The 13,859-nt window shown below is 33.0% G+C and overlaps 1 non-coding gene across 1 annotated transcript; it reads left to right on the top strand.

The window, feature by feature from the left end:
• The first annotated feature begins 1,022 nt into the window (after positions 1-1,022).
• LOC130964229 (small nucleolar RNA R71) lies at positions 1,023-1,130 on the top strand. The gene has a single exon (XR_009080332.1). It is a non-coding gene; the product is annotated as a small nucleolar RNA R71 (small nucleolar RNA).
• Positions 1,131-13,859: the final 12,729 nt, after the last annotated feature.

Below are 13,859 nucleotides of genomic sequence, written 5' to 3' on the forward strand. Positions count from 1 at the left end.
GTCTCATTTCCAAATAACTTGTCATTTAGCTTCATGATTGCTTCAAGGTATTTAGCAACTTGCTCTTTAGTGACATACTCATCCTCTTCAGAGGAAGAATACTCATCAAAGCTCATGAATGGCAGAAGTAAGTCCAATGGAATCTCTATGGTCTCATTTTGAGCCTCAGATTCCCACTGGAACCCAGAGGAGATTGGTACACGCCCACTGAGGTCTTCCTCAGTGGCGTCCTCCTCCTCTCTTTCCTCTCCACATTCGGCCATGTCTATGGCTTTGCACTCTCCTTTTGGATTTTCTTCTGTATTACTTGGGAGAGTGCTAGGAGGGAGTTCAGAAATTTTCTTGCTCAGCTGACCCACTTGTCCTTCCAAATTTCTGATGGAGGACCTTGTTTCATTCATGAAACTTTGAGTGGTCTTTATTAGATCAGAGACCATTGTTGCTAAGTCAGAAGTATTCTGCTTAGAACTCTCTGTCTGTTGCTGAGAAGATGATGGAAAAGGCTTGCTATTGCTAAACCTGTTTCTTCCACCATTATTGTTATTGAAACCTTATTGAGGTCTCTCTTGATTCTTCCATGAGAGATTTGGGTGATTTCTCCATGAAGAATTATAGGTGTTTCCATAGGGTTCTCCTAGGTAATTCACCTCTTCCATGGAAGGGTTCTCAGGATCATAGGCTTCTTCCTCAGATGAAGCATCCTTAGTACTGTTTGGTGCATTTTGCATTCCAGACAGACTTTGAGAAATCAAATTGACTTGTTGAGTCAATATTTTGTTCTGAGCCAATATGGCATTCAGAGCATCAATCTCAAGAACTCCTTTCTTCTGACTTGTCCCATTGTTCACAGGATTCCTTTCAGAAGTGTACATGAATTGGTTATTTGCAACCATTTCAATGAGCTCTTGAGCCTCTGTAGGCGTCTTCTTCAGATGAAGAGATCCTCCAGCAGAGCTATCCAAAGACATCTTGGATAGTTCAGAGAGTTCATCATAGAAAATACCTATGATGCTCCATTCAGAAAGCATGTCAGAAAGACATTTTCTGATTAATTGTTTGTATCTTTCCCAAGCTTCATAGAGGGATTCTCCATCCTTCTGTCTGAAGGTTTGGACTTCCACTCTAAGCTTACTCCATCTTTGTGGTGGAAAGAACTTTGCCAAGAAGGCATTGACTAGCTTTTCCCAAGAGTCCAGGCTTTCCTTAGGTTGGGAGTCCAACCATGTCCTAGCTCTGTCTCTTACAGCAAAAGGGAATAGCATCAGTCTATAGACCTCAGGGTCAACCCCATTAGTCTTGACTGTGTCACAGATTTGCAAGAACTCAGCTAAAAACTGATGAGGATCTTCCAGTGGAAGTCCATGGAACTTGCAATTCTGTTGCATTAGAGAAACTAATTGAGGTTTAAGCTCAAAGTTGTTTGCTCCAATGGCAGGGATAGAGAGATGCTTCTCCCATAAAAATCAGGAGTAGGTGCAGTAAAGTCACCCAGCACCTTCCTTGCATTGTTTGCATTATTGTTGTTTTCGGCTGCCATGTCTTCTTCTTCTTTGAAGAATTCGGTCAGGTCCTCTAAAGAGAATTGTGCTTTGGCTTCTCTTAGTTTTCTCTTCAAGGTCCTTTCGGGTTCAGGGTCAGCTTCAACAAGAATGCCTTTGTCTTTGTTCCTGCTCATATGAAAGAGAAGAGAACAAGAAAATATGGAATCCTCTATGTCACAGTATAGAGATTCCTTGAGGTGTCAGAGGAAGAAAAATGGAAGACAGAAGTAGAAAATTCGAACTTATCAATGAAGATGGAGTTCGAATTTTGCATTAAGGAATAGAGTTAGTCCAAAAATAGAAGGATGTGAGAAGAAGGGAAGTAATTTTCGAAAATTTAAGTAAAAGATTTTGAAAACATTTTGAAAAACACTTAATTGATTTTCGAAAATAAGAGTGGAAAAGAAATCAAGTAATTTTTGAAAAAGATTTTAAATTAGAAATCAAAAAGATATGATTGAAAACTTATTTTGAAAAAGATGTGATTGAAAAATTATGGTTTTAAAAAGATATGATTGAAAAGATATGATTTGAAAACAATTTTAAGAAGATATGATTTGAAAACAATTTTAAAAAGATTTGATTTTAAAAATTAATGACTTGCCTAACAAGAAAAGATATGATTCAAACATAAAACCTTCCTTAACAGAAAAGGCAAAAAATGTTCAATCAAATCATTAATTGTTAGTAAGTATCTTTGAAAAAGGAAAGAAATTGATTTTGAAAACATTTGATTGAAAAGATATGATTTGAAAAAGATTTGATTTTGAAAAACTTTGAAAACTTGAAAAAAAAATTTGATTTTGAAAACAAAATCTTCCCCCTTTGCCATCCTGGCGTTAAACGCCCAGAATGGTGCACATTCTGGCGTTTAACGCCCAAACTACTACCCTTTTGGGCGTTAAACGCCCAGCCAGGCACCCTGGCTGGCGTTTAAACGCCAGTCTGTCTTCTTCACTGGGCATTTTTGAATGCCCAGCTTTTTCTGTATAATTCCTCTGCAGTATGTTCTGAATCTTCAATTCTCTGTATTATTGACTTGAAAAGATACAAATTAAAAATATTTTTGGATTTTATGATTTTGTAATTTTTTTGGGTTTTTCGAAAATTAAGTGAAAAGGAAAATAAAGGTATCAGAATTCTTAATGAGAATTCCAGGAATCATGCAATGTTAGTCTAAAGCTTTAGTCTAAAGGAATTAGACATAGCTAGCTAAGCTTCAGCAAGACATTGCATTCAAGAGCTAAATTGATGAGGATCAATCAGCTTTGGTGATGATAAGAGCATCACCTTGAAACACTAGAATTCATTCTTAAGAACTCTGAAGAAAAAAAATACCTAATCTAAGCAACAAGATGAACCGTCAGTTGTCCATACACAAGAACAATCCCCGGCAACGGCGCCAAAAACTTGGTGCACGAAATTGTGATCACTACAACTTCGCACAACTAACCAGCAAGTGCACTGGGTCGTCCAAGTAATACCTTACGTGAGTAAGGGTCGATCCCACAGAGATTGGTGGTATGAAGCAAGCTATGGTCACCTTGTAAATCTCAGTCAGGCAGACTCAAATGGGTATAGTGATAAACGAATAAAGCATAAAGATAAAGATAGAGATACTTATGTATATCATTGGTGAGAGCTTCAGATAAGCGAATGAAGATGCCTTCCCTTCCGTCTCTCTGCTTTCCTACTGTCTTCATCCAATCCTTCTTACTCCTTTCCATGGCAAGCTCGTGTAGGGTTTCACCATTGTCAGTGGCTACTCCCATCCTCTCAGTGAAAGCGATTGCATATGCCCTGTCACGGTCATAGCGGAATTCATCTGTCGGTTCTCAATCAGGCCGGAATAGAATCCAGTGATTCTTTTGCGTCTGTCACTAACGCCCCGCCCTCAGGGTTTGAAGCACGTCACAGTCATTCAATCATTGAATCCTACTCAGAATACCACAAACAAGGTTTAGACCTTCCGGATTCTCTTGAATGCCGCCATCAGGTCCTGCCTATACCACGAAGATTCCGGTTAAAGAATCCAAGAGATATTCACTAAGCCTCAGATGCTTGTAGAACAAGAGTGGTTGTCAGTCACTTTGTTCATGAGTGAGAATGATGATGAGTGTCACGGATCATTACATAATCAAGTTGAAGAACAAGTGATATCTTGGACAAAGAACAAGCGGAATTGAATAGAAGAACAATAGTAATTGCATTAATACTCGAGGTACAGCAGAGCTCCACACCTTAATCTATGGTGTGTAGAAACTCCACCGTTGAAAATACATAAGAACAAGGTCTAGGCATGGCCGTGAGGCCAGCCCCCCAAATGATCTAAGAACTAGATGTCCGAAGATGAAAACACAATAGTAAAAGGTCCTACTTATAGAAAACTAGTAGCCTAGGGTGTACAATGGTGAGTAAATGACATAAAATCCACTTCCGGGCCACTTGGTGTGTGCTTGGCTGAGCAATGAAGCATTTTTCGTGTAGAGACTCTTCTTGGCGTTTAACTCCAGCTTTATGCCAGTTTGGGCGTTTAACTCCCAATTAGGTGCCAGTTCCGGCGTTTAACGCTGGGAATTCTGAGGGTGACTTTGAACGCCGGTTTGGGCCATCAAATCTTGGGCAAGTATGGACTATTATATATTGCTGGAAAGCCCAGGATGTCTACTTTCCAACGCCGTTGAGAGCGCTCCAATTGGGCTTCTGTAGCTCCAGAAAATCCACTTCGAGTGCAGGGAGGTCAGAATCCAACGCATCTGCAGTCCTTTTCAGTCTCTGAATCCAAATTTTTGTTCAGGTCCTTCAATTTAAGCAGAAAAATACTTGAAATCACAGAAAAACACACAAACTCATAGTAAAGTCCAGAAAAATGAATTTTAATTAAAAAAGCATACAAATTATCCGCTCATCAGCGACAGCGGCGGCAACTCCCGCTAGTGACGGCAACGAGCTCCCGTGATGATGACGGCGACTGGGTGTGGCGGTGGTGACAGATCGGCTTTCCCTCTCTCTCTCATCTTCGCGCACTTTCTCTCCCTTTTCGAAGCTCGACAGTGACGCATAGTGAGGCACGATGGTGGCCCTAGCTCGATGGTGGCTGGACAGTGGCGGAGCACAACGGCTCATCTTCCCCCTTGCGGCGTCTCTGGCTCGCGACGGTGGTGGTGCGCGACGGTGGCTGGTGACAGCGCGATACCCCCTCTCTCGGATCTCTTCTCGTGCTCTTTCGTCACTCTCTGAATCTCTCGTTTCTCTGCTCTCTTCCTCCTTGCTCTCTTATTTCCTCTGTTAGTGTGTATGTCATGTGTTTTTGTCGCCGGAGGTTGTGGTGAAGGGAGGTGGCTTTGGCGGTGCTGAGGTTATGGTGATGGTGATGGTGATGGTGAAGAAGATGAAGATGAAGATGAATGGTTGGCTCAGATTTGGGGGGGGGGAGGGGTTGGGAGTGCCACGTAGGTTTGGAAACCTACGAACCAAGCTCAGATCCAAGCCAGGGCACTTTTGTCACACGGACAACATCTATCATGGGTACAAGATTAGTTTCGAGCTTTCATGCGTACAAATGTCAGCGTTTTCATCTCTCATGGGTACAAATGGTCATTTATTCTTCAACTAGATCTATTTACAAATTCTTCCTCAAGTCATTGTAAATTAATAATCATTTAAATGTTGACCAACACTACAAAAAAAATTAGTTAAAACGGCAATTTTTTAGGATAATTACGGCGGTTTTAACCGCTAATATTTTCAAGAACGGCATTTTTGGGAAATGCGTAAGTAGGTTTCATTTTGGATATTACGGCAGTTTTTGAAAAATTACCACAATTTCTATGGCTAAATCGACAGTTTTCTCTACGTTTAAAATGGCGGTCAAAATCACCATTTTAACTAGATAAAATGACGATTTTTTAATTGTTTAAAATGGTGGTTTAAAACTGCTATTTTTGTCAGTTAAAATGAAATTTTTTTATGTTTAAAATGACAGTCAAAACCGCCATTTTATCGGGTAAAATGGCAAATTTTTTCGTTTAACTTGGTGGTTAAAACCACCATTTTTACCCATTAAAATGGCAGTTTTGCTCGTTTAAATTGTTGATTTTAACCACTATTTTTACCAAATTAAAACAACAATTTTATGTCATTCAAAATGATAGTTTTAATTGTCTTTTTTACTTGATTAAAATGATAGTTTTATACTTTTTATCGGATTAAAATAATAACTTTTGCTCGTTTAAAATGGCGGTTAGAACTATCGTTTTGACCGCATTAAACCAACAAATTTTTTTAAACTTTCATAATAATAAAGAATCATAAACTATAAATAAAACATCAAATATATGATATATCATATAAGTTTTATAATTCATACATAATCATCAAAAATTAAAAGTCATAACTCACAAAGAAATTTGAGCAAATCAAGAGGAATGTATGTCACTAAACTACAGAGCCAAATTACACCAGCCCAACTCCATCCTATTCCCTTTATTCTTGTAAAGCTCCAGTTAGCATATGCTACTATAAAAGTTGCTACCTGTTAATTACAGAAATTACAAAAGTTAACATATAAGAAATTCAAAACTAGTATAGAACGGCTCTTAAGGTCGTGTTTTGTTCTTGTTCTTTGATAAAAAGGATGAAGAAACCAAGATAATTAACATGAATACGAAGCAGATATTATCTTACCATCATTTAGTATAGCAATAATCAAAATCATAAAAGGTACAAAATCAAACTTCCAGATCAATGCAATGAACATGAAGTCAAACTGCACAATAAAAGAATACAAATAAATCACATGATTTCATTATGCATGTGGAAAAGCTTGGCTTTCTTTAATTTCAAACTATTTCTTTACTTACCACAATATGAATAGTAATGGATATATTATAGATCTATTCACCAATCCAAAACAATTTGATATCAGGTAACTAGAAACATTAAAATGAACTCAAACAATTAAGTTAGGTAATGACATAAACTAATAGTATAGTTCTTCATCCTCTGAAAAATAGTGTTCCTAGCGAGCACAAAACTGATAATGACACTCAAATTAGGCTCAGTGAGGATAATATCAGAGGCACTTCTTGCACATTTGTTGCATCAGCACCAACAATTCCAATATCAAGAAAATTCTTCAACACCCGAGCAACAAAATAATCATACTTAGACCAATTAAAGTTACCTAAAATTGATTCCCTTTGAAGGTTTTCTTGGCCCATCTAATTAGGCATAAAAAATATTATCAAAATGCATGATAATTAGTTGTTGTTCACCATGCAATAATCTTTTGGTGAAGAACACAATATTAGTTTTCTTATAGATGTTATCATGTAACAACGTAATTGAAGATTCATGGTTTTAGCCTATAGATTTATATCATTTTCTCTTCAGTAATTTCAATTGGATCTAGGTGTTAGACACCAAAGTCATAAATTCGTAAGTAATTAACCTTTATTGCCCAAGTTCTATTAAAATGCATTTATGATTTATCATCAAGAAACCAACCACAAAGAATTACTAACAAAAGAATACCTTAGAAGCTATTCTAGACAGACAAGATCTTCATAAAAATTTAACAATTCTGGCATTTTCTCATCAAGAAGCTAGTGAGATAAGAACAAAATATTGTAAGATATTGTAACAAAAACAGCAGCAGTGGCCAACCAAACAGGGAATTACATTTTGTCATGTGTGAAGAAAGGGATGAGAACAAGTTACTTTACAAATATCACAATCCTAAGCAAAAAATGCAAATTGAGCAAAATAAATGGAGAAAAGTATGAAAAACTGGAGATTTAGACTAAAGTGGGTAAAAGAACAAAGTAGCCATACTACAAAATGTTACAAAGAGAGCCATTATCAACAGGAAAACAAAACTTTTTCTTTAGCATTATGTCTTATAAATATATTTTCACACGGATGCAGCAAAGCAAAATTATGTCAAAGATACCATAGTATAATACAAAATATTGTTAAAAGATTTTGGTATATCTATCTTGCACAAATGATGCATTAAAGTCATTTTGTTATTTCTTGCATGAATATCAAGTAACTTAAGGAGACTATCGAATTTGAATCCAACTGATAATCCAGCCATTGATATAAGAAAAAATATAATCTAATCAGCATTGTTGAACCAGGATTCAACAATTAATCTCAAATATAAGACAGTCAAGTTAGAATGGAGTAATAGATATCCCTTGCTATTCCCTAATTCAGAGCATTGCCCAAGCTAAGAATAGTCTGCATTATCTAGCGTAATTTCATAAATTCTTTCACGTGTATTATAAAGCAATAACAAGAGTATAAACTTGGTAATTCTTTCATTTTTTTTCAACTAGGAGCCATTAAACAGTACCTCTTTAGCAGCATTGTTGATTGTATTCAAATTTTTTCTCAAATCATTCACCTGTAGAAGCAAGAAGAAGTTGTCTTTAAGCATGAAAAACAATATAGGATAATTATAATCTGGATAGCATACCTAAGATGAAAAGTTGATTTTGAAAGCAAACACCCTTAACTTGGATTCTTCTCATGGAACCTTTATCATCTCCATAAAAAATTGATACGGGTCATCAAAATAAGAACTTCATTAGAATTAGCCATTGTAAAGAACTAAACATTCATTGTTAACAACATAAAACAAGAAGAACATGTTCACATTTTTCAAGCATATCCTTGTTCCCTTTATAATTATGTACAACAGAGACATTTCAACTAGGGAAAGAACAAAGAAAAAGTTCATTTTCCATATTAAACAAAGAATCATGTCATGCAAATTTTAGAAACCTCTTTTACATTTAATTTTTTGATGTTCCATTGAGAAGATTTCCAGTTTATTTAAAGGGTTTAAGTTGAAACTGTTAATGCATATTTTTCTTTTATCAAAGAGATCTAACCATAAGCAAACATGAAGTGTGAATTTCGAAATCCTAAAAAATTGAACTAAGGTTAAGATGATGCACAAATATGCATATGGCTTAAATGAAGCAAATATGGGATAGCCCACCTATGCAAGTAACAGTGATATGGTTCAAGATTTTTAACCTTGAATTGAGTATATTATGCAAATGAAGATATTGCAGCCAAGATACAATTCATAGAAATACCAAATCATATGCATTACATGAAGTTATACTTTGTAGTTCAGATAATTTTTTATAAGTTAATGCACACGAGAGTAGAAACCTTCAACATCTCCATCTCTTCCTTGGTGGGACAAAACTTGATAAGATTCTCAACCTTATCAATATCCAGAACAGAAGAATCTAATGCTAGAACAATATTCTAAAACCCAAATAACAAAAAAGGCAAATGTTAGAGCAAACATGAAAACTAATGCCCTCAATCAAGCTATATCCAAATGAAAAGTGAAAGTAAATAATAACCTCCCCTAACAAAAAAACAATAAAGTAATTGAACAAAATAATAGAAAAACTTACAAATATATCTGGCAAATGAATTTTGATTTTGGACAGAATTATTTAACAATTATATTCTCTACGTAAGTCAACAATTTATTTTATTAGTTCACAACCTAACCCTGTGAGTCCTACAATCGAAAAATCTAACGAGGTTTCGAATCTCTTCGCAATCTAGAAAGAACTAAGAATTTAGGAGAAGAAAAACTGTAATTAAATATAGAACATTCATTCTGATGGTTCTCAGTGAACTCATACTCGAGGGCTCAATCGATCATTTCCATGAAGCTTCCTTCCATAGAACAAGAATTCTCTGTTTCTTCTTACTAGAGAATGAATTAGATCTAAAAGTATGAAGAGGAAGGAAAAATCAAAAGAAGAAAATGAAGTATATTACCTATTAGAAGTGACTGAGAAGATGGAACCAAATCGCAAAAGCTCACTAAAGGCAGCAACAGCGGCATTACTGCGGCGGCAAGGTGATAAACAAAGACGGCAAGAAAATGAGTAGCGGTGACTAGCCTTCAGATCGAAGCCAGAAACAAATAACAGAAGCTCAGTGAAGCCAGGAACACGATGTCGCTTGATGTGGTAAGGGGATGAGCGACAAACCTTCAAATTGAAGCCAAATCGAGAACTAGATCGAAAACTCGCTGAAGCAACAACAACGACATTTCTTACAATGGCAAGGATATTAGCTATGACGAGAGGATGAGCAGTAGCTAGGAGATAAATGACAGTGGCAAGAGATTAGCGTTCTTCATTCACATCACTCACACTTTTCCATATGAAAATGTACTAATCACTCTCAGTCTCTCATATGCAACACATCATCCGAGTTAAAAGATAGTGCAGAATTTCAAACCACAACTTACTAGCAAGTGCACTGAGTCGTACCAGGTAATAAACTCAGGTGAGTGAGTGTCGGTTTCACGAGGAGTAATGGACTAAGCAAGCAATAATTGATCAATTGTTCTAGTTAGACAAGTTAAAATGAGAGTTTTGAATATAAAACAGCATAAAAGTTAGTAAATTAAGAAAAGCAAATAGTGAATGGTTGAGAAAATAGAATGAGAAAAGAGTTAAAGTTTTGGAGATGTTTAAATTTTTGGATTACCATTCAAAGTCAACTACCTTGATCATGCAAGGATTGAATTTATGGCAAACCCTAGGTGATTGAATTCCTATTCCGAGGCAATTCAATCTCCTCTAACCCAACCAATCGTCAATTCTTTGATCAATCAATTGTATTAGAGGGTTAAGTTCAAATTTTGATTTATAAGCCACACAAATCCTAAGAACTAAAAAATGATGCAATTAAGGAGTTGTGAGAAGATGGTTTCAAGCTGTAATTCTAGTGATATAACTTTTCCAAGATTCAAAAGAATTCAATTTATATTAGAGTTATTTTTCAATACACACTAATCCATATGATGAAAAACGAAACCAATTCTTAAACATAAATCAATGCATTAACAAGAAAACAAAATGTTGGTTGTGCATGCAGCCAAAAATAACCTGTGACGACGCTGATGGAAGTTCTGTCGTCGGCGATGCTACTGCCAGAGAGAGAAAAGGTATTTTTTATTTAAAATAGAATTATTTAATTTTAATTTTTTTCTTTTTAGAAATTTATTTATTTACTACTAAAAAATATTGTTCTAATTTATTTCAAATTTGCTTCTTTTTTTATGAAGGTTCATGTAGATTTATAGATATGTTGGTGTTTGAATTTAAATTTATTTCTGGATTAGTGATGGTTGGATGTTAATTAGTGTTTGATATGGTTGATTGATTGATTTTATATGTGATTGCATTTGGCTGACGTTGTGGATTTCAAATTGGGGGAATGGATCTGATAATTTTTTTTATGGTTTGGGTGCTTTTGGTGTTTGAATGGTTTTGTTTCATGTTTGGTTAGTTAATTCATGGTTGAATGTGGTTGAGTATTGTCAATATTGTTGCATATTTTATGTTAATTTTTTTTTTTAACAGTGTAACAAAAGAGTGAGAAAATGATACAAATTAAATATTAAAAATACACACAATAAAGAATTAAAATGAACAAGTCCAAATTAATAGTTAATTGAACTTTTTATCAATATTGAACAATTCTCTAACAACGGTGTCAAATTTTTGACATGCTATAAATATAACACTTAATATGTGCACTAGCCATTTCAAGTAATAAAATATAATGAGTAAAATATGGCTCCCACGAAAAATTGTCAAGTATTGAATTTGCTTTTCAACTATTATTTAGTTTCACAAAATTTGATTTTTTTACTAATCTGATTGTGTACTATTGACTACAGTAAAAATATAAATTGTAACAAGAGCAGTTAATAGAAAACTTGTATACAATATATCACAATTGCTAGGACGTTTGATTTTACCTCATTATGAAATTGAATATGTTAAATTTAGTTATTTAACGTTTTTTAGTTAGAACTCATAGAGACTAGTTTTTTTTGAGCGAGTTTCAAGTCTTTGTAATATCCAAAAACACTCTTTAATTATGTATATGTACTAATCTCTTAGTTCCAAATTATATAAGAAAAAAAAAGTTATTCTTTGAATTTAGTTACAAAAATTGTGTTTGTTTATCTCTGGTTTTCACCCAATTTTTGGTGTTTATAATGACTAGCTCGGTTTACAAATTCTTTCTCAAGTCATTGTAAATCATCAATAATCATTTAAATATTGGTCCATCATTCAAAATTATTAAGAACAATTATAAACATTTAGATTGTATTTGTTTATAGAAACAGGACACTGAGATAGAAATATTGAGACATAAAATCGTATTTGGTAGAGGAGACATAGACAGAGACAATGTGTCCAGAGACACTTAATTAGTGTATTTTATGTCCATCCTGACAAGAAGGACAGGGAGATACTAACAAGGGACACAACTTATTTTTTATTTTTTTCTTTCATTATTCTTGTTAATTTTTCATAATTATATTTTTTATTGTTATATTTTTCATCTCAAATTGTTTGAATAAAAAAAGAGAATAAATTGAATTTTCATAATTTGTTCTAGTTTATCACCAAATAGAATATAAAAATACAAAATTTTATGTCTCTATCCATCAGTGTCTTGTTCTGTCCTGTTCTCAGTGTCTTATCCTATCATGTTCTTAGAAACAAATGCAATCTTATGGTTCATAACATAAATCGTTGAATAACATCAATCCATAACATATCAATTCACATAATGGATTACATCAATGTCCTACCCAGTAAATTTAATTCATAATAAGATAAAATGAAATGAAAATCATAATTGAAATTGAGAGAAAGAAGTACATAATTGTAGTTGACAAAAATTTAGCTCTAGGTTGTTATAGTTAGAGACGGATCCAAAAAATTTTGTCAGTGGACACGCAAATCATACATAATAAGACAATAATTTTTAGGGTAAGGTGTACTTTTTATTCTTAATATTTGCAATTTTTTTTAAAAATACACTTAACGTTTAGTTATATTCAATTTTGTTTCTAACGTTTTCGATTTATGTCAAAATTATCCCTAGACGTCAACTTATATAAAATGTTAGGAATAAATTGAAAATTTTTAGGGACAGTTTTGACACAAATCGATAACTTTAAGGACAAAATTGAATGAATAAAAAAATGTTAGGGAGAAAATTGAATGAAATTAAACGCTAAAAATATTTTTGAAAAAAATACAAACATTAGTTGAAAAAATATACTTTACCCTAATTTTCATAATTATATTTTATTGTTGTAAAATATAATTTTAAAATTTTTAGTTTGTCAAGGATAGAATCTGCTATAAGACCTTTTACTTTAAATTTTAAAAATGTATTTTTACTAGAAGAGGTTGATGAATTATTTTGAGATCCAAATTCTAATGGTAATGATTTTTTTTAAATATTTCTTTATTATTAAAAAATAAATTTATAAACTTAAATTAATTTATTAATAAATATAAATATTATAGAAATACAATTTATAATTTTAAAAAAATTTAAAAGTATAATATGAATATAAAATATTCAGCAAAACAATCATAGAAAAAAATACTTATAAAATTTTATTGTACAATAACTATTAACCAAAAAATAAAAATATTACACAATAGTATAATTACAAAAGTATAATTTAATAAAATAAAAATTACAAAAAGATAAAAATAAACTTTTAATTAAATCAAAAGACATTAAAAATAGAATAAAAAATAGAAAAATACAAAATGGAAAAAGGTAAAAAAAGATAGTAGCAAAAAAATTGGTTTTGAGAATAATTATGATATTAGGGTTGCGTATTTTAACTTTTCATTCTTTTATTATTATTTATTTATTTATTTTTTATTAAATAGTTAAAATCAAATTTTATATATTGATAAAATCAAATTTAATTAAATATTTTTTGATAATATTGTTATTGTGAAAAGTGGGGTCAAAATTATCTATATAGTGGGAGCAACTAAACTTTAATACTATATACTACTCGAGAATTTTATAAAACTCAATGAAGGCACTTGTCCCCACATTCCACCAAGTAGATCCGTCCCTGCTTACAGCACTGACAATTTTTGTTTCTAAAATAATTAAATTCATTTTATTAAAAAAGAGATAACGAAAAAAATAAAGTAGGTAGGTCCATTTGTATATATCGTTCACAAAATTCTAAAATGAACCATGAAGAGAGATCAGAAACAAAATTTATTTTTATTTTTTGGGCACAGTTAAGCCACAATTAGTAGTCAAATTGAAAGTTGTTAACAAAATTGTTAGCAACAATTTAAATTTACCAGAAATTAACAAAATATTTTATTAAAGATAAATGCTCTGAATATAATAAAATGTCACAGAAGTAGAATACAATGAAGTAGACATAAAAAATCAATTCCTAAACCCTATAAA

Source organism: Arachis stenosperma, chromosome 2, assembly GCF_014773155.1.
Source record: "Arachis stenosperma cultivar V10309 chromosome 2, arast.V10309.gnm1.PFL2, whole genome shotgun sequence".
NCBI classification, from domain to species: domain Eukaryota; kingdom Viridiplantae; phylum Streptophyta; class Magnoliopsida; order Fabales; family Fabaceae; genus Arachis; species Arachis stenosperma.